General features: G+C 43.6%; 1 pseudogene; it reads right to left on the bottom strand.

The window, feature by feature from the left end:
- LOC129861455 (WD repeat-containing protein 6-like) overlaps positions 1–21,533 on the bottom strand; it is a 37,289-nt pseudogene that overhangs the window by 11,784 nt on the left and 3,972 nt on the right.

Here is a 21,533-nt window from a genome sequence, read left to right as displayed (position 1 = left end):
ACTTCATATTAAGGGCTCCTTATTACAGTGTAATTGCATGTGTAATTACAGTGTAACAAGTATTGTAACTAATAGTTAGTGTAATAACATGTAACTGGTAGTAATTGTGGTCTGTGATTACAAAGGTGTAACAATTAATGCTTGTTACAAATGCAGCTTTCCACTACATTCACAAACGTTGTGTTTTGTTTCTTCTCAGCTGCATCCGATTCAGTAACAACTCTCACTGTCAAGTTTTGACCTCTTTCTTGTGCAATTCCTCACTTGAAAAGGACAGTCCCTCCACATGAAGATTTTAACTGGATTTCACTCAATAAACAGCCATAGAATCAGTTGTTTGTCTTTTATTTACCATTCTTTGGTTGGCAGTAAACAGGTGAAAAACCTCAAAAAAGAGATGACAAATACAAGTTATTATTTGAGTTGACAGCCTAATTAAATACACAAAATTATCCACATTCACCTCAGATAAACACATTTCTGCCATTATAAAATACAAGGTTTCCACTTTTAAGCAAATGTTTCCCAAAATAGAAACCCACCATTTTAAATCAAATGAGCAGAATCAGTATTTTTTTTATCTAGATTTGCATTTTAGCCAAATACATTCAAAATATTTTTAGTAGTAAAAAATTACATTTATTTTCTAATCAGTAGTTAAGCAGACAAATCTTACATTTTTTAGCCAAAGATTTTTTAGACTATACATTTGTTACTGAATTAAGAACTTGGTTTACTAAGATTTCTACAAAGTTTAAATTACTTTTAACCATTTCAAACAAGTTCTTTGTCAACAATGAATTTGGCTCTTCTTACTTTTCCTTTATACCCCACAAACAACATTTGAAGTTATAAATACCACTGCAAAAGTCCTATCAAAGTTAAGAGTTAAGTCTGTGTTTTCCAGAGTATCATTAGCAGTGCACTGCTTAAGTCAGTCTAACCAAACATGGCCAATATGGCGCTTACCGGCTGTCTTTCAGTTTTGTGGAGGGCTTGGACTTGCACAGTCACCTTGATCACAAAGATGAAGTTTCCTTGGTCTTGTGGTTTTATAAATGCTCCTTTCACTGCGGTCTAAAGACAACAGCAGAGCCAGGTGCTGCACGCCCAGATTGCCTGGAAGATTTGTTCCACCTGGTTCACCACTGATTGAAGGAGGAGGAGTTTCACCACTGAGGAGCTCCCAGGCAGTTTGTCAGCACACTCACAAAGGTTGTGACTCCTCGTGGATGTGCTGGGTGTCTGAGAGATTATGCTCAACAGTCTAATTACTTACCCATGAATGTGGACTGTTGAAAATATATCTCCAGCCAATGTTATTGCTAGCACTTGCGACCAAAATAAAGTGTACCATCTGGGTTAACTGAAAACACATTATTTCAAAGCATAGAACGTCACTTGGTATTTTATTAGGATCCCAATAGCTTTTGCAAAAGCAGCAGCTACTCTTCCTGGGGTCCAGACAAAACATGAAACATAATACAGAATGACATAATACAGAACATCAATGGACAAGAACAGCTCAAAGACAGAACTATATACATTTTTTTTAAAGGCACACGTAGCCTACATATCAATGCATACACACAACTTATCTAGGTCAAATAGGGGAGAGGCGTTGTGCCATGAGGTGTTGCTTTATCTGTTTTTTGAAACCAAGTTTGCTGTTTATTTGAGAAATATGAGATGGAAGGAAGTTCCATGCAATAAGGGCTCAATATAATACTGTGTGCTTTGTTGAATTTGTTCTGGATTTGGGGACTGTGATAAGACCCCTGGTGGCATGTCTGGTGGGATAAGTGTGTGTCAGAGATGTGTGTAAGTTGACCATGCAAACAATTTGGGATTATCAACACATTAATGTTTCTTATAAAAATAAGTGATGCAGTCAGTCTCTCCTCAATGTAATGTTTGCATAAGTACAATGTCATTACTAGGTGTTACACAGGATTTAGATAGTTAAAATGAAATGTATCTTGAGGGGTACTTACTTGTAATTAATGTGTACTTATACAGTACATTACGCATCCTGACAACCTGGCCCACATTTTAAAGCTTCTGGAAGTTTCAAAAAGGGCTCTTCGGGTGTCCCCATAGGAAAACCTTTTTTGGTTCAAGGTAGAACCCTTTTGGGTTCCATGTATAACCCTCTGTGGAAAAGGGTTCTTCATGGAACCCAAAAATGTTATACCTGGAGAACAGGGAATAACACTTAGCAGTCAAATCCTTTTGCTTTTTTGTGTACATTTTGAGAAACTGTTGTTTTTCTGCTTTGTTGTTGTGTAGCCTACCAGGGGCAATGTCCCAACTACATACGGTATGTTGACCGATGCGCTTGAGCAAGCAGGCTGCCTGCACACAGAGATCTATTTCTGCACGGGATTCTAATCCAAGTTTTAGCTGGAACTGATATGCCTACCTCCTTTTTTAGCTACTGAAATTGAAATAAAATGACAATACATTATGTTAATTGTTTAAAAGCTTTAATTAAGGGAAAATATAACAGTCATATTTTTGCGGTCAAATTCAGGTGCAATACTTTTTGGACTGATTATTGATGGAAATAAATGCAATAAAAATTGTTAAAAAAAAAAAATCCTGGTGGATTGTAGGAGGATATTGAAATAAAATACATAGGCCTATGTGTTATTTGTTAAATAATGGGCAACTGGACATTTAACACATAACCCTAAGCATGATGGGATGTTAATTGCTTATTTAAATCAGGAATCACACCTGTATGGAAGCACCTCCTTTCAATATACTTTGTGTCCCTCATTTACTCAAGTGTTTCCTTTATTTTGTCAGTTACCAGGACATATACAGTACCAGTCAAAAGTTGACACACCTACTCATTCAAGGGTTTTTCTTAATTTGTTCTATTTTCTACATTGTAGAATAATAGTGAAGACATCAAAACTATGAAATTACACATATGGAATCATGTAGTAACCAAAAAAGTGGTTACTACATGATTAATCCCAAACCATCTCAATTGGGTTGAAGTCGGGTGATTGTGGAGGCCAGGTCATCTGATGCAGCACTCCATCACTCTCCTTGGTCAAATAGCCCTTACACAGCCTGGAGGTGTTTTGTGTCATTGTCCTGTTGAAAAACAAATGATAGTCCCACTAAGCGCAAACCAGATGGGATGGCGTATCACTGCAGAATGCTGTGGTAGCCATACTGGTTGAGTGTGCTTTGAATTCTAAATAAATCAGACAGTGTCACCAGCAAAGCACCCCCACACCATCAGATCTCCTTCATGCTTTACGGTGGGAACCACACATGCGGAGAAAATCCATTCACCTACTCTGCGTCTCACAAAGACACGGCGGTTGGAACCAATTTGGACTCATCAGGCCAAAGGACAGATTTCCACTGGTCTAATGTCCATTGCTCATGTTTCTTGGCCTCTTCTTCATATTGGTGTCCTTTAGTAGTGGTTTCTTTGCAGCAATTTGACCATGAAGGCCTGATTCATGCAGTCTCCTCTGAACAAATGATGTTGAGATGTGTCTGTTACTTAAGCTCTGTGAAGCATTTATTTGGCCTGCAATCTGAGTTGCAGTTAACTCTAATGAACTTATCCTTTGCAGCAGAGGTAACTCTGGGTCTTCCTTTCCTGTGGCGGTCCTCATGGAGCACGTTTCATCATAGCGCTTGATTGTTTTTGCGACTGCACTTGAAGAAACTTTCAAAGTTCTTGACATTTTCTGGATTGACTGACCTTCATGTCTTAAAGTAATGATGGACTGTCATTTATCTTTTCTTATTTCAGCTGTTCTTGCCATAATATGGACTTGGTCTTTTACCAAATAGGGCTATCTTCTGTATACCACCCCTAACTTGTCACAACACAACAGATTGGCTCAAACGCATTGAGGAAAGAAATTCCACAAATTAACTTTTCACAAGATACACCTGTTAATTGAAATGCATTCCAAGTTATTACCTCATGAAGCTGGTTGAGAGAATGCCAAGCGTGTGCAAAGCTGTCATCAAGGCAAAGGGTGGCTACTTTGAAGAATCTCAAATATAAAATGGATTTTGATTTGTTTAACACTTTTTTGGTAACTACATGATTCCATATGTGTTATTTCATAGTTTTGATGTCTTCACTATTATTCTCCAATGTAGAAAATAGTACAAATAAAGAAAAGCCCTGGAATGAGTAGGTGTGTCCAAACTTTTGAATGGTACTGTAAGAGATAGAAGATGTGAGAAGAAGTCATGATTTGTGCCAGAGTTTAGTCTAGTGACAATGCAGCCAACTATGGACTACATATTCCTACATTTAAAATCACTACCTATTTTTTCCCCCCAACACTCCCTTGGACCGTACTGTGTGGCAAGGATCAGCTGACAGCGAAACACAGGAACATCCCTCCAATTGTGTTGCAGAGGCCTATCGCCAAACAGGTCCTACAGCCGGGAGACCACTTATAGCAGTGAAATAGGGGGAGAGAAAAACTGGTCCTTCTGACAGTGAAGTGAGGATAGTGAGTTCATTATGAGACAATGTGAGAGCTCATTTCTCTGTTACCTGGTTGCTGTCCAAGGTGTAACCATGTTTGTGGGAGAACATTCTCCCCATGGAGGATGTGAAGTTGAAGCCTACCGCAGCGAGGGACAGAGCCGGACCAAACAGCTCCTTGGCATGTTCTAGAGAGGTGAGGGTTGGGGGGGGGTTTTATATCACAAATAAATTCACTTTCACTATTATTTCTCTACATTGCACAAACAGATGAAGAGAGACAGTAAGACTGACCCAGTGGGTATGTGTCCTACTACCTTGACACAACTCCAACTGCACTGACAGGAAGGTGGCCAGGATTACTCCAACTGTACTGACAGGAAGGTGGCCAGGATTACTCCAACTGTACTGACAGGAAGGTGGCCAGGATTACTCCAACTGTACTGACAGGAAGGTGGCTAGGATTACTCCAACTGTACTGACAGGAAGGTGGCCAGGATTACTCCAACTGTACTGACAGGAAGGTGGCCAGGATTACTCCAACTGCACTGACAGGAAGGTGGCCAGGATTACTCCAACTGTACTGACAGGAAGGTGGCCAGGATTACTCCAACTGCACTGACAGGAAATTGGCCAGGATTACTCCAACTGTACTGACAGGAAGGTGGCCAGGATTACTCCAACTGTACTGACAGGAAGGTGGCCAGGATTACTCCAACTGCACTGACAGGAAATTGGCCAGGATTACTCCAACTGCACTGACAGGAAGGTGGCCAGGATTACTCCAACTGTACTGACAGGAAGGTGGCCAGGATTACTCCAACTGCACTGACAGGAAGGTGGCCAGGATTACTCCAACTGTACAGGAAGGTGGCCAGAATTACTCCAACTGTACTGACAGGAAGGTGGCCAGGATTACTCCAACTGTACTGACAGGAAGGTGGCCAGGATTACTCCAACTGTACTGACAGGAAGGTGGCCAGGATTACTCCAACTGTACTGACAGGAAGGTGGCCAGGATTACTCCAACTGTACTGACAGGAAGGTGGCCAGGATTACTCCAATTGCACTGACAGGAAGGTGGCCAGGATTACTCCAACTGTACTGACAGGAAGGTGGCCAGGATTACTCCAACTGCACTGACAGGAAGGTGGCCAGGATTACTCCAACTGTACAGGAAGGTGGCCAGGATTACTCCAACTGTACAGGAAGGTGGCCAGGATTACTCCAACTGTACTGACAGGAAGGTGGCCAGGATTACTCCAACTGCACTGACAGGAAGGTAGCCAGGATTACTCCAACTGTACTGACAGGAAGGTGGCCAGGATTACTCCAACTGCACTGACAGGAAGGTGGCCAGGATTACTCCAACTGTACAGGAAGGTGGCCAGGATTACTCCAACTGTACTGACAGGAAGGTGGCCAGGATTACTCCAACTGCACTGACAGGAAGGTAGCCAGGATTACTCCAACTGTACTGACAGGAAGGTGGCCAGGATTACTCCAACTGTACTGACAGGAAAGTGGCCAGGATTACTCCAACTGCAATGACAGGAAGGTGGCCAGGATTACGCCAACTGTACTGACAGGAAGCTGTGCAGGATTATCTGAAGATAAAGTGAAGAGAACAGAGGAGAGCAAGTCATCATACTGGAACAGTCATGAACAGAAAGACAGACCTTTATGCAATTCTGACTCATTTCTGAATGTGTGTGTGTGTGTGTCTACCAGCACCAGCTCCCATGGAATGGGCTTGGATAACTTCATCTTGAAGAGTCTATTCAGCATCTTGACTCCCACCAGGATCACCATAGAGATGACCAGAACAGCATGCCAGGCGTTGCAACAGTCAATCAATCAAATTTATTTATAAATCCCTTCTTACATCAGCTGATGTCACAACGTGCTGTACAGAAACCCAGCCTAAAACCCCAAACAGCAAGAAATGCAGGTGTAGAAGCACATGCTGTCACTCCAGACAGCACATCAACCAGCGTCTCTCACTCTCTCCTGCACATGCATGCATGCACACATCGAGCACACACACACACACACACAAACAAAGCGAAGCTTACTTAGCCTACAGCCAGAATGCCGCTGTGTCTGTAGGTTGGGATGCCAAGAGTAGAGGCAGCTGGTGGATGTTGATATGGAGCGCGGGTGCCATGGTGTAGCCACTCAACAGGGGCTGAGACAGCCAGCTACACACACCCCAACAAAACCAACACTATCTGTAGAGTAACAGAGACAATTGACAGTGTGTGTGAGCGTTCACCTGTATGAGGCCACAAAGGAAGGTAAGTTGTACTGCCAGACACACACTCTGGCCACGTCTCTGTCAACCCTCCCGCTCCTCAACACCGTTGCTAAGAAACTCTACGTTACACTTCACAGTGCCAGTCATGATAGCAAGAATGGCGAAAGTACCTGTGTCAGTCATACATACAAACATACCGATAGATATTATATTTAAAGCCTTGCATGATTTTCTCTCTCATGGTAACTTGACCCACATTTCACTTGTTTAGCACAAGCTGAAAGGACTCCTCTATCCTTTCTCCTTCATGACCTGGAAACCGATAAGTGGTTGAGTGATCGAGGAGTAAAAATTCGTTATTAGGTGAACGGAGGAGTCTGCCTCTGTCCTCGATTGCGTCTTCCCGCGGAGCAAGCACAAGTGTATCCTCTGAGTTTACTCTGCCGAAATCCACCACACACAAGAGAAAATCATGCACACATTTAAAACAATATGCTACTTATACTTTTATCTCTAAAATACATTTGTACAACTTTAGTCATGTATTTTGGGATTCGTCCTCTGTAAGCATAATTTGCCTGATGCTGTGCTAGTGGAGGAGTCTCATTTCATACAAGTGCATTTGTTTCCAATTTTCCTCTCCTCAATTACCTTTTTCAAAAGGATGTAAGGAGAGTACGGAGAACAGAGGAGTTTAGCGAAATCCATTTGAGAATCTTTCCATGAATACAGTGCTGGGGCAAACAAGGCCCCACTGTCACTCACCAGCAATCTGTCTTCTATCTCTCCCAAACCGTCCGGGACTTCTTTCTGAACCGCTGCACAGGGATATCCAGCTGTGTGCTTCATCCAGCATGGCTGTGTGATCATGCAAAACAGGCTTGAGAGAATGAAGAATAATACTGTTCATCCTGAAGTCAAAAACACAGTGCAGAAACACTATCCAGCACTGTTAGATAAGGACGGTCAACATTCCCTGACTTCTGCCAATTTTCCATTCGCCAATGGCTCTCTATTTTTTGTATAAATAGTTGAGTGAAACAGTTTAGATATAATTAGAGTGAATGCACAAAAATAATAGCATAGTAATTAAATAGGGAAATATCCAAACAGTGTGTAGTAGAGTAAATACTATGGTGAAGATAAAACCTGTAGAAAACTATGTGCAGAGAGAATGAGTAGGCCTATGTAATGTGAATGTGAGAGTGTGTGTACCCTACACCATGTGTGCCTGGGAGGGTGGAGTGAAGCCTTGAACTCTACTCAGAATAGCGCCAATCCACCCTCCCGACTCCCTCCCTTCCCCTCTCCCAACTGTTCAATGCTACTGAATACCTCCTTTATCAATGGCTCCCATTCAGACAGAGTCCGCATCCTAAATGGCACCCTATCCCTTTTTAGTGCACTATGGGCTCTGGTCAAAAGTAGTGCACTATATGGGGAATAGGGTGCCATTTGGGAAGAGAACTGTGGCTTTAGTAGGGCTTTGCCCAGGAGAAAGAATCCAAACAAACCCCATGATCTCCTGGCCCATCTCTATAGCCATACTGTCATATCCACAGGATGACTTAAGCTATCAAGCAAATGTGTTTCTTTCTAAGAGATCAGTCTAAAATCCTACAACCCCATCAGTGAATTGGTTGGTGGATTACAAGGCATCATTCACGACTATACTGAACTAATCCCTCAAAGCCAACAGTGTGGAGACCTGAGGAAAGCATTCAACATATACTAAATCACGGAAACACAAAACTGCTTAAAAACGTCCTGAAAAATGAAAATCCTGTTGTTTTCATGAAATTGGATAATATTTGAATGAAACCAGATCAAAGAAGGACTACCAAAGTATGAAACATGACTGTTGCTTCTACACTGATAAAGTTTGATCACAGGGTTATACGTGTGTTATGTTCCACCCCATTCTGGAGGACAAAGTCCAAATAGACAACATCAAAGCCTCTACTTATCAGTCTCACTATCCATTGATATCAGACACCCACACGTGACACTATGTCAGTTTGCACAGGAGGGCATGTACACTACATGACCAAAAGTAGATGGACACCTGCTCGTCAAATATCTCATTCCAAAATCATGGGCATTAATAAAGGAGTTGGTCCCCCCTTTGTTGCTATAACAGCCTCCACTCTTCTGGGAAGGCTTTCCACAAGAAGGAACATTGCTGCGGGGATTTGATTCCATTCAGCCACAAGAGTATTTGTGAGATTGAGCACTGATGTTGGGCAATTAGGGCTGGCTCGCAGTCAGTGTTCCAATTTATCCCAAAGGTGTTCGATGGGGTTGAGGCCAGTCAAGTTCTTCCACACCGATCTCGACAAACCATTTCTGTATGGACCTCGCTTTGTGTACCGGGGCATTGTCAGGCTGAAACAGGAAATGGCCTTCCCCAAACTGATGCCACAAAGTTGGAAGCACAGACTCATCTAGAATGTCATTGTATACTGTAGAGTTAAGATTTCCCTCCACTGGAACTATGGGGCCTGAACCATGAAAAACAGCCCCAGACCATTATTACTCCTCACCAAACTTTACAGTTGCCACTATGCATTCAGGCAGGTAGTGTTCTCCTGGCATCCGCCAAACCCAGATTCGTCAGTCGGACTGCCAGATGGTGATAATGCTGTTCCACTGCTCCGTGGGTCAGGTGGCGGCGAGCTTTACACCACTCCAGCTGACTCTTGGCATTGCGCATGGTGTTCTTATGCTTGTGTGCGGCTGCACAGCCATGGAAACCCATTTAATGAAACTCCCGACGAAGAGTTATTGTGCTGACGTTACTTCCAGAGGCAGATTGGAACTCGGTAGTGAGAGTTGCAAACGAGGACAGACGATCTTTACATGCTACGCAGCTCAGCACTTGGCGGTCCCGTTCTGTGAGCTTGTGTGGCCTACATATTTGCAGCTGAGCCGTTGTTGCTCCTAGATGTTTCCACTTCTCAATGACAGCACTCACAGTTGACCAGGGCAGCTCTAGCAGGGCAGAAATGTGATGAACTGACTTGTTGGAAAGGTGGCATCCTATGACGGTGCCACGTTGAAAGTCACTGATCTCTTCAGTAAGGCCATTCTACTGCCAATGTTTGTCTATGGAGATTGCATGCCTCTGTGCTCGATTTAAACACCTGTCAGCAATGGGTGTGGCTGAAACAGCCGAACCCACTAATTTGAAGGGGTGTCCACATACTTTTGCATATACAGTGCCTTCGGAAAGTATTCAGACACCCTTTTTCTACATTTTGTTACGTTAGAGCGTTATTCTAAAATTGATTAAAATATGTTTTCCCTCATCAATCTACACACAAGACCCCATAATGACAAAGTGAAAACAGATTTGAAATTGACCACCCGGCCAATCGAGGGAGAAAGGCCTTGGTCAGGGAGGTGACCAAGAACCCGATGGTTACTCTGACAGAGCTTGAGAGTTCCTCTGTGGAGATGGCAAACCTTCCAGAAGGACAACCATCTCTGCAGCACTCCACCAATTGCAGCACTGACTCGCTCAAAATGCCTTAGATAGCTCTTTCGTCCCACCCCACACACATGCAGAGACCTCACCTGGCTTAACTTGTCCCTCCAGAGACAAAACATCTCTCATCGTCACTCAACGACTAGGTTTACCTCCACTGTACTCACATCCTACCATACCCTTGTCTGTACATTATGCCTTGAATCTGTTCTACCACACCGAGAAATCCGCTCCTTTTATTCTCTGTCCCCAATGCACTAGACGACCAGTTCTTATAGCCTTTAGTCGTACCCTTATTCTCTGTTCCTAGAGAGGTAGAGGTTAACCCAGGCCCTGTAGCCCCTAGTTCCACTCCTATTCCCAAGGTACTATCATTTGTTGACTTCTGTAACCGTAAAAGCCTTGGTTTCATGCATGTTAACATCAGAAGTTTGTTTTACTCACTACTTTAGCACACTCCGCCAACCCTGATGTTCAAGCTGTGTCTGAATCCTGGCTTAGGAAGGCCACCAAAAATTCTGAAATTTCCATCCCCAACTACAACATTTTCCACCAAGATAGAACTGCCAAAGGGGGTGGAGTTGAAATCTACTGCAGAGATAGCCTGTAGAGTTCTGTCATACTATCCAGGTCTGTGGCCAAACAGTTCGAGCTTCTACTTTTAAAAATCCACCTTTCCAGAAATAAGTCTCTCACTGTTGCCGCTTGTTATAGACCCCCCTCAGCCCCCAGCTGTGCCCTAGACACCATATGTGAATTAATTGCCCCCCATTTATCCTCAGAGTTTGTACTGTTAGGTGACCTAAACTGGGATATGCTTAACATCCCGGCCGTCCTACAATCTAAGCTAGTTCAATCTCAATCTCACACAAATTATCATGGAACCGAAAACACGAGCACCCTCATAGATATCATCCTGACCAACCTGCCCTCTAAATACACCTCTGCTGTCTTCAACCAGGATCTCAGCGATCACTGCCTCATTGCCTGCGTCCGTAATGGGTCCGTGGTCAAACCACCCCCCCAAACCACCCCTCATCACTGTCAAACACTCCCTAAAACACTTCAGGGAGCAGGCCTTTCCAATCGACCTGGCCCATTCAAAAAATGTAGAACCAGGAACAGATATAGCCTTTGGTTCACTCCAGACCTGACTGCCCTTGACCAGCACAAAAACATCCTGTGGCGTACTGCATTAGCATTGAATAGCCCCCGCGATATGCAACTTTTCAGGGAAGTTAGGAACCAATATACACAGGCAGTTAGGAAAGAAAAGGCTAGCTTTTTCAAACAGAAATGTGCATCCTTTGCAACTCCAAAACGTTCTGGGACACTGTAAAGAATAAGAGCACCTCCTCCCAGCTGCCCACTGCTCTGAGAATAGGAAACACTGTCACCACCGATAAATCTACAATAATCAAGAATTTCAATAAGCATTTTTCTCCAGCTGGCCATGCTTTCCACCTGGCTACCTCTACCCAGGTCAACAGCTCTGCACCCCCCACAGCAACTTGCCCAAGCCTCCCCGATTTCTCCTTCACCTAAATCCAGATAGCTGATGTTCTGAAAGAGCTGCAAAATCTGGACCCCTACAAATCAGCAGGGCTACATAATCTGGACCCTCTCTTTCTAAAATGATCTGCCGCAATTGTTGCAACCTCTATTGTTCAACCGCTCTTTCGTATCATCTGCGATCCCTAAAGATTGGAAAGCTGCCGTGGTCATCCCCCTCTTCAAAGGGGGCGACACCCTAGACCCAAACTGTTACAGACCTATATCTATCCTACCCTGCCTTTCTAAACTCTTCGAAAGCCAAGTTAACAAACAGATTACCGACCATTTCGAATCCCACCATACCTTCTCCGCTATGTAATCTATTTTCCGAGCTGGTCATGGGTGCACCTCAGCCACGCTCATAGCCTCCATCGATAAAGGACAATACTGTGCAGCCGTATTCATCGACCTGGCCAAGGCTTTCGACTCTGTCAATCACCGCATTCTTATCGGCATACTCAATAGCCTTGGCTTCTCAAATGACTGCCTTGCTTGGTTCACTAACTGCTCCTCAGATAGAGTTCAGTGTGTCAAATCAGAGAGCCTGTTGTCCGGACCTCTGGCAGTCTCTATGGGGGTGCCACAGGGTTCAAGTCTCGGGCCAACTCTTTTCTCTGTATACATCAATGATGTCGCTCTTGCTGCTGGTGATTCTTTGATCCACCTCTACGCAGACGACACCATTCTGTATACTTCTGGCCCTTCTTTGGACACTGTGTTAACTAACCTCCAGACAAGCTTCAATGCCATACAACACTCCTTCCGTGGCCTCCAACTGCTCTTAAATGCAAGCAAAACTAAATGCATGCTTTTCAGACGATTGCTGCCCGCACCCGCCCACCCGTCTAGCATCACTACTCTGGATGGTTCTAACTTAGAATATGTGGACAACTACAAATACCTAGGTGTCTGGTTAGACTGTAAACTCTCCTTCCAGACTCACATTAAGCATCTCCAACCCAAAATGAAATCTAGAATCGGCTTCCTAATTTGCAGCAAAGCATCCTTCACTCATGCTGCCAAACATACCCTCGTAAAACTGACTATCCTACCGATCCTTGACTTTGGCGATGTCATTTACAAAATAGCCTCCAACACTCTACTCAGCAAACTGGATGTAGTCTATCACAGTGCCATCTGTTTTGTCAACAAAGCCCATATACTACCCACCACTGCGACCGGTATGCTCTCGTTGGCTGGCCCTCGCTTCATATTCGTTGCCAAACCCACTGGCTCCAGGTCATCTATAAAAGTCTCTGTGAGGTAAAGCCCCGCCTTATCTCAGCTCACTGGTCACCATAGCAGCACCCACCCGTAGCACGCTCTCCAGCAGGTATATTTCACTGGTCACCCCCAAAGCCAACTCCTCTTTGGCAGCCTTTCCTTCCAGTTCTCTTCTGCCAATGACTGGAACGAATTGCAAAAATCACTGAAGCTGGAGACTCATATCTTTAAGCATCAGCTGTCAGAGCAGCTTACCGATCATTGCACCTGTACATAGCCCATCTATAAAAATAGCCCACCCAACTACCTCATCCCCATATTGTTTTTTATTTTTTTGCTTCTTTGCACCCCAGTATCTCTACTTGCACATTCATCTTCTGCACATCTATCACTCCAGTGTTTAATTGCTAAATTGTAATTATTTCGCCACTATGGCCTATTTATTGCCTTACCTCATTAATCTTACTACATTTGCACACTGTATATAGACTTTTCTATTGTGTAATTAACTGTACGTTTGTTTATTCCATGTGTAACTCTGTGTTGTTTGTGTCACACTGCTTTGCTCTATCTTGACCAGGTCACAGTTGTAAATGATAACTTGTTCTCAACTGGCCTATCTGGTTAAATAACAGTGAAATAAATACAAATAAAAAAAACAAATAGGAGTTTATGGTAGAGTGGCCAGACGGAAGCCACCTAAAGACTCTCAGACCATGAGAAACAAGATTCTCTGTTCTGATGAAACCAAGATTGAACTCTTTGGCGTCACGTCTGGAGGAAACCTGGCAACACAGGAGTGGCTTCGGGACAAGTCATTGAATGTCTTTGAGTGGACCAGCCAGAGCCCGGACTTGAACCCGATCGAACATCTCTGAAGAAATCTGAAAATAGCTATGCAGCAACGCTCCCCGTCCAACCTGACAGAGCTGGAGAGGATCTGCAGAGCAGAATGGGAGAAACTCTGTTACACCCTGACCGTAGAGAGCTGTTTATGTCTCTATTTTGGTTTGGTCAGGGTGTGATTTGGGTGGGCATTCTATGTTCATTTTCTATGTTTTGTATTTCTTTGTGTTTGGCCTGGTGTGGTTCTCAATCAGAGGCAGCTGTCAATCGTTGTCTCTGAGAATCATACTTAGGTAGCTTTTTCCCACCTGTGTTTTGTGGGTAGTTACTTTCTGTTTAGTGTTTTGCACCTTACAGGACTGTTTCGGTTTCATTTATTTCTCTTGTTATTTTGTTATAGTGTTCTGTTCTAATAAAAAGGCATGAACACTTACCACGCTGCGCTTTGGTCCGACTACTCTTCTTCAGACAACGAAAACCGTTACAAACTCCCATTAATACAGGTGGTATCGTCTTTCCCAAGAAGATGTAAAAACATTTTTGCTTTGTCATCATGGGGTATTGTGTGTAAATTGACGGAAAATAAATAATTTAATACATTTTAGAATAAGGCTGTAACCTAACAATGTGGAAAAAGTCAAGGGGTCTGAATACACTGTATAGTGTATGTGTGTACAGTATGTGAATGTGTCTGTGTGTTTCAGCGCCTGTCATGCATGTTCTCTCCTAACACTGGTGTCATTGTAGCACAAAGGCAGCAGGGTATAGGTGTGTGAGAATGATTGTACAGGTGAACTCAGGTATCTGTACAAGTGAGTTGGTCAAAGCTCAGGTGTATGTGATTATGTGTACTTTGCTGTACTGATATGCATAACGGTCTTTGGACAAATCATCCATTTGCCACATCACATATTAACACATTAAAGACTATAACTGATTGTAGAATATAAAGTGATATGACTAAAACAAATAGGCTTCAAAAAAAATGTTTCCCCATTATTGGGAGAGAATTATTGTGAACATATGCCACATTATATTGAACATTAAAGAGATTCTCTGGTACTTTGTGTACTTTTTAGCCAGTAGTTCTGAAAGTAGCGCCCACGAGACAAAAGTGGTCACCAAAAATGTCTTACTATCTCACATGTGCAGATATGTGCACCATGTCATTGCTCTCTCTCTGCTGTGTTTGCATCCTGCTAGCTGTCACTCAAATAGCGAGGGGCTGAAGATCATTGGCTAGAACTCAAATTGCTAGGGGGCTGGCACTTGTGGGGAAACAGCGCAGCACAGCTTCCAGAAAAACAGTCGCTTTCAAACTAGGATTTCATGGCTAATTGAGGTAAGACCATTGGGCCTGTCTAGAACATTTTGAATGGGGTGGCCAAGGTGGGGCACAGATCCAGTTTAGGGGGGGCCATTACATTTTTAACCTTAATTGATGCAAGGTGGATTTTCTATATAATTATGAAGGTTCATTGCATTAAATGCTTCAGCTTAGGTTTAGTAAATTTCACTGTTCAAATAAATCAAATGATTGTTAGTGTTTGGTCAGGATTTAATATAATGTATTAGCATACAGCAGTAAGATCACTTGAAAGTGCCATCCTTCCGTGACAAATTTCTTATGAGCTTTATAGTAAAGACATGTATTACCTTTAGTAAAAAAAAAAACTTTTAATGTGAACACAACCATTCATGTTATCATCTGATTGTCAAACTAATCACTTAAGTAGGTTACCTGCGCATCTTCGTCTACTCCAGAATAAGTCCAGCATCCGAACAGTGCACTGTGCACCCGCCATTTGAAAAGGACATCTATTACAAACACTAAGTTATTGACATTCAGCCTAAAAAGTAGTGTTTATTCATAGTTGCCAAGGGAAGCCATGTTTCCCCCCAAAATTACAATAAAATAAACATTTATCATCCATGTTTCATAATTTTCTTGCAATACGCAGCGCCCCTCTGGTTTAGTATCTGTAGCCTATGTATCTACTCTCTACTCTTTTTGGCCAGATAGCGTCAGATATTGTACATGGGTTACAAATACTAAGACAGAGGGGCACTGTTTCACTCGCTCAGATGCTTTCTCCAGTGAGATAGATGAGTATTTCTGTTGGTGCGCGCCTTGGTCAAAATTATCAATATATTCAGAGACGACATATCAGATCTAAGAATTTATGGGGGGGGGGGGGGGGCAATCAGATTTCAGGGGGTGCCACCCCCTGGACATGCCACTGGGTAAGACAGTAATTCTGCTCATAAACTCAGAAAAAAAAGAAACGTCCCTTTTTCAGGACCCTGTCTTTCAAAGATAATTCGTAAAAATCCAAATAACTTCACAGATCTTCATTGTAAAGGGTTTAAACACTGTTTCTCAGGCTTTGAACCATAAACAATTAATTAACATGCCCCTGTGGAACGGTCGTTAAAACTTCTTGCGAATATAGGGGGTGCTGTTTCGACTTAGCATAAATCGGTCTCCAGATTAAACTGCCTAGTACTCAATTCTTGCTTGTACAATATGCATATTATTATTATTATTGGATAGAAAACACTCTCTAGTTTCTATAGCCGTTGGAATTATGTCTCTGAGTGAAACAGAACTCCTTCTACAGCACTTTTCATGACAGGGAGTGAGATTTCAGAAATCTTGGCCCCTGTTCCCAGGTCAGTTGTAATGTCCCTGTAAATGCTATGGGGAAACAAACACTGCCTACGTCTTCCTCTAGATGTCAGTAAGTGGTGACGCTTTGAATGGAGTCGATTGCGCAATCAGGGCCTGTATAAAACACCAATGACCGGAAGTACATTTCTTTTCGTCTCTGCGCCTGACGCACGATGGACGTCGGACTTGCCTCCTTCCAAGCTGTTGTTTAGCCAGTAATATTTCTCCGGTCATGTTTTTACTCGTTATAGGTGTTAAAAACATCATAAGGTAGTTCATTTGAACCGTTTTATAGCAATTTATATCCGTTTAGGGCGATTTTATGGCATTTCTGTGTGACGCACTTCGAGGAGCTGGGCACTTTTCGAGTGCATGGTGAACGTTAGTGGCCATTTCGACGGGACAAGAGGACATCTTTCGACCAAAAGACGATTAGACCGGAGAAAGGATTCATTGCCCAAGATTCTGATGGAAGAACAGCTCATAGTAAGAACTATTTATGATGATAAATCGTGTTTCTGTCGAAAAATTAGATAAATCCTTTAGATGCACTATTGTAAAGTGGCTGTTCCACTGGATGTCATAAGGTGAATGCACCAATTTGTAAGTCGCTCTGGATAAGAGCGTCTGCTAAATGACTTAAATGTAAATGTAAACGTAAAAATGTTAAAATCTTATGCCGCCATTTTCTGTGGTGTAGCTTTGCTTTGGCGCAACCTGTATTGTAAAGTAAGGATCATTTAAAAAATGTAATTCAGCGATTGCATTAAGAACTAAATTGTCTATCAATCGCTGTCCACCCTGTATTTTTTAGTCAAGTTTATGAGTATTTATGTATAAGACTAGATCACTGTCCAATATGGCGCCCGACATTTTCTGACCAGCTTGGCTACTTTTCTCATTGTATAACCACGATTTTGGTGGCTAAATATCGACATTTTCGAACAAACTCTATATGTATGTTGTAATATGATGTTACAGGAGTGTCATCTGAAGAATTCTGAGAAGGTTAGTGAAAAAATTAATACGTTTTGGTGGTGATAATGCTATCGCTCTTTTTGCCGTGAATCAATGCTGGGGTAATGTTTGCACATGTGCTATGCTAATATAACGATTTATTGTGTTTTCGCTGTAAGACACTTAGAAAATCTGAAATATTGTCTGGATTCACAGGATCTGTGTCTTTCAATTAGTGTATGCTGTGTATTTTTAAGAAATGTTTTATGATTAGTAATTAGGTAATACACGTTGCTCTCTGTATTTATTCTAGTCGAGTTGTGATGGTGGGTGCAATTGTAAACTATGATTTATACCTGAAATATGCACATTTTTCTAACAAAACCTATCCTATACAATAAATATGTTATCAGACTGTCATCTGATGAGGTTTTTTCTTGGTTAGTGGCTATCAATATCTTTATTTGGCCGAATTGGTGATAGCTACTGGTGGTGAGAAAAAATGGTGGACAAAGAAAAATTGTGATTTTTGCTAACGTGGTTAGCTAATAGATTTACATATTGTGTCTTCCCTGTAAAACATTTTACAAATCAGAAATGATTGCTGGATTCACTGATTGAATGATATTTAGATGCTACTATTTAATTGTGACGCTATGCTAGGTATGCTATTCAGCTTTTTTACTGGTGGGGGAGGTGGGGGTGCTCCCGGATCCGGGTTTCTGAGTCGGTAGAAGTTTTAAGACACTAACAGCTTACAGACAGTAGGCAATTAAGGTTACAGTTATGAAAACTTAGGACACTGAAAAGGCCTTTCTACTGACTCTGAAAAACAAAACAAAAAAGATGCCCAGGGTCCCTGCTCATCTGCGTGAACGTGCCTTAGGTATGCTGCAAGGAGGCATGAGGACTGCAGATGTGTCCAGGGAAATACATTGCAATGTCCGTACTGTGAAATGGCTAAGACAGCGCTACAGTGAGACAGGACGGACAGCTGATCGTCCTCGCAATGGCAGACCACGTGTAACACCTGGACAGGATCGGGACATCCGAACATCAAACCTGCGGGACAGGTACAGGATGGCAACAACAACTGCCCGAGTTATACCAGGAACGCACAATTCCTCCATCAGTGCTCAGACTGTCCACAATAGGCTGAGAGAGGCTGGACTGAGGGCTTGTATGCCTGTTGTAAGGCAGGTCCTCACCAGACATCACCGACAACAGCGTCGCCTAGACAGGACTGGCAAAAAGTGTTCTTCACTAACGAGTTGCGGTTTTGTCTCACCAGGGGTGATGGTTGGATTCGGGTTTATCGTCAAATGAATGAGCGTTACACCGAGGCCTGTACTCTAGAGCGGGATCGATTTGGAGGTGGAGGGTCCGTCATGGTCTGGGATGGTGTGTCACAGCATCATCGGACTGAGCTTGTTGTCATTGCAGGCAATCTCAATGCTGTGTGTTACAGGGAAGATATCCTCCTCCCTCATGTGGTACCCTTCCTGCAGGCTCATCCTGACATGACCCTCCAGCATGACAATGCCACCAGCCATACTGCTCGTTCTGTGCATGATTTCCTGCAAGACAGGAATGTCAGTGTTGGCCAGCGAAGAGCCCTTTTTCTCAATCCCATTGAGCACGTCTGGGACCTGTTGGATCAGAGGGTGAGGGCTAGGGCCATTCCCCCCAGAAATGTCCGGAAACTTGCAGGTGCCTTGGTGGAAGAGTGGGGTAACATCTCACAGCAAGAACTGTTGTTGTGTGCTTTACAGTGCATTGTTAATTATTTCATGCCCTGTGTGTCTCTGTTGACAGGATTGAGTGTCTGTTGACAGAGAACAAAGCCAGAGGAAAACAAACACTTGAGAGCCAACAGAGATGAGAGGGGATGAAACAGGAGGAGGAGTGTGAGAGGATGCAGAGCAAGAGGAGAAGGAGCCTTTTAAACAGTCATGCACCACAAGTCAACACACAGACAGTGAAGCAGGTTCCAATAGTAGCGCTATTAAATGAAGTGGTGGGAAACCTTAGTTGGTTCACAGTACCTGCTGGTTTCCTTCCAGAGGAGCCAATCATAGGCAACCGATCCCGTAACACCATTGATCCTATAACCTGTGATGACAGAGCAGAGAGATCACAGTTCATTACTTTAGTCCATTATAACCCATGACAACAATGTTACCTATCTTTACTAAAGTACCTCTCTGGTGGGTGTGGAGGGCTCCTCCTCAACTTGGGGGTCTTTCCTCCTCCCTCGGGGGTCCACTGGCACACCTCAGCCTCGTTCTCCTGGCTCCGGCGAGGCATCCCTCACGCACCACTACACACACTCCTCCTTTCTCACTTTAACCTTTCAGCAGACAATGCCTTCTGTCCAACTGTGCTTACAGTAAATGACATCACCAATCAGCCCCGACTCCCTTCAGGCATCAATAGATTCCTTCCATGAGTCTTCTCTCACTGCACAGACTACAGTTGAATTACAGGTCTTTCTATTGAAACAAAACAAATCCAGAGATTTGCCATTGAGCCTGTCAGAAGCAATGTGTATGTATTCACATATACAGTTGTTTTTATACGTCATTGGTCAGAAGGCATCACCTCCTTCCATCCTCTGGCTCTTCAACTACCACTCTCTCTCTCAATAGTTGACTTATTTATTCACCTCTGCTGTCCATTTCCATACTCAAACCCTTCTCTCTCTCTCTCTCGTTGCCTTCTTTTTCTGATTCAGTCCTTTTACCTCCTCAGTGAAGATGGCACTCAGATGTGACTAAAATATTCATGTACACCTGCTCCAGTCTTGCCCCCCTGTTAACTTGTGCACTGACCCCCATCGAGACTTCCATTTCACATCACAGCACTTGCAATACACCCTCCCCACCGAGGAAAATGCCAGATGCTTTGACAATTAATTTTGTAAAGTACCAGTCCATGGGTCTGAAAGCATTGGGTCCTGTACACAACAGGTCATGTTGTCTTGTCTTCCGGACAACGCTGGTGAAAAGACTCTTTCACACGTCCCACACATCTTTCTTCCAGTTCTATGCTACCCGTTCCTTCCATCCTCCATGTCTGTTACCTTCAGCAGCTGTAACCCCTGTCCACAGACAAGCACCCAGCCCCTGTCCCTAGCCCCAACTTCAGGCCCAGCCCCCATCCATACCTCCAGCCCTACTGCGTCTATGACATGGGAAAAGAGCGCTCCCTGCTGGCTGAGTCCGGTACTGGCCAGACAAAACGGTACTGGCCAGACAAAACACCCTCTGGTCAGGGGAGGTGGACATCAGCAGGCCTGGGCTCAGCATCCTTAGGGTGGTCAGAGGGGCAGTGTGAGCTAAAGCCACTGACCACTGAGACTGGAGCTGTAAACACTCTGCTGCCCTCTACCTACTTCCCCTGGTACTGCACGCCGATGAGTGCCAATGACAGCTGTCCGTCATCTCGACTGGCTAATGTTGTCCGGGTTGTCTGTATGTCCCCCCCAGGCCTTCCTCCCATACGGCAAGGGTGTTGACTACGCTCTAGTGAGCGGGGACTGTTAGACAGGGGCTGGGTGGGGCTAGGGCCGCAGTAGGGGGCTTGTCCTCCAAGTTGGCCACGGTGATCATATCCCATACTGCTATCCTTCCATCTGTGGCTGCACTGAAGAGGAACACACCTGATGGAGACAGAGGTGAGAGAACGTTAGGCAGATGTTATTATTATGATTGGCCAACAACAAGCTACACAAGCCACGCTCCACTCTCGTGAAAAGCAAGAGCAGCCGCATAAATTATATAATTTCTCTCTCTCTTACTGCAGCAATTGCGTTCGGATCTGTACGGGCCCTTCCGGACAAGTCAGTTAAAATTACAAATACCTGTGACCCCTGACAATCATATCAGATCCGACCCAGACATGTGACATTCTGCTCGGGTCCCGGATCAGGTCTAGGTTACAGGTGAATCCGTGCAGACCTCTACCTCAAGCATTTGACTAGTAAAATAATGTTAGGTAAATCCGACGTCTGCAGTGGCCGTACAGCATTTACTACGATATGGCCTCCGCAGAAGTC

This window comes from Salvelinus fontinalis, chromosome 8 (genome assembly GCF_029448725.1).
Source record: "Salvelinus fontinalis isolate EN_2023a chromosome 8, ASM2944872v1, whole genome shotgun sequence".
In the NCBI taxonomy this organism is placed as follows: Eukaryota; Metazoa; Chordata; class Actinopteri; order Salmoniformes; family Salmonidae; genus Salvelinus; species Salvelinus fontinalis.
The sequence above is the reverse complement of the archived record's forward strand: the minus strand, read 5'-3'. Positions and strand labels throughout refer to the sequence as shown.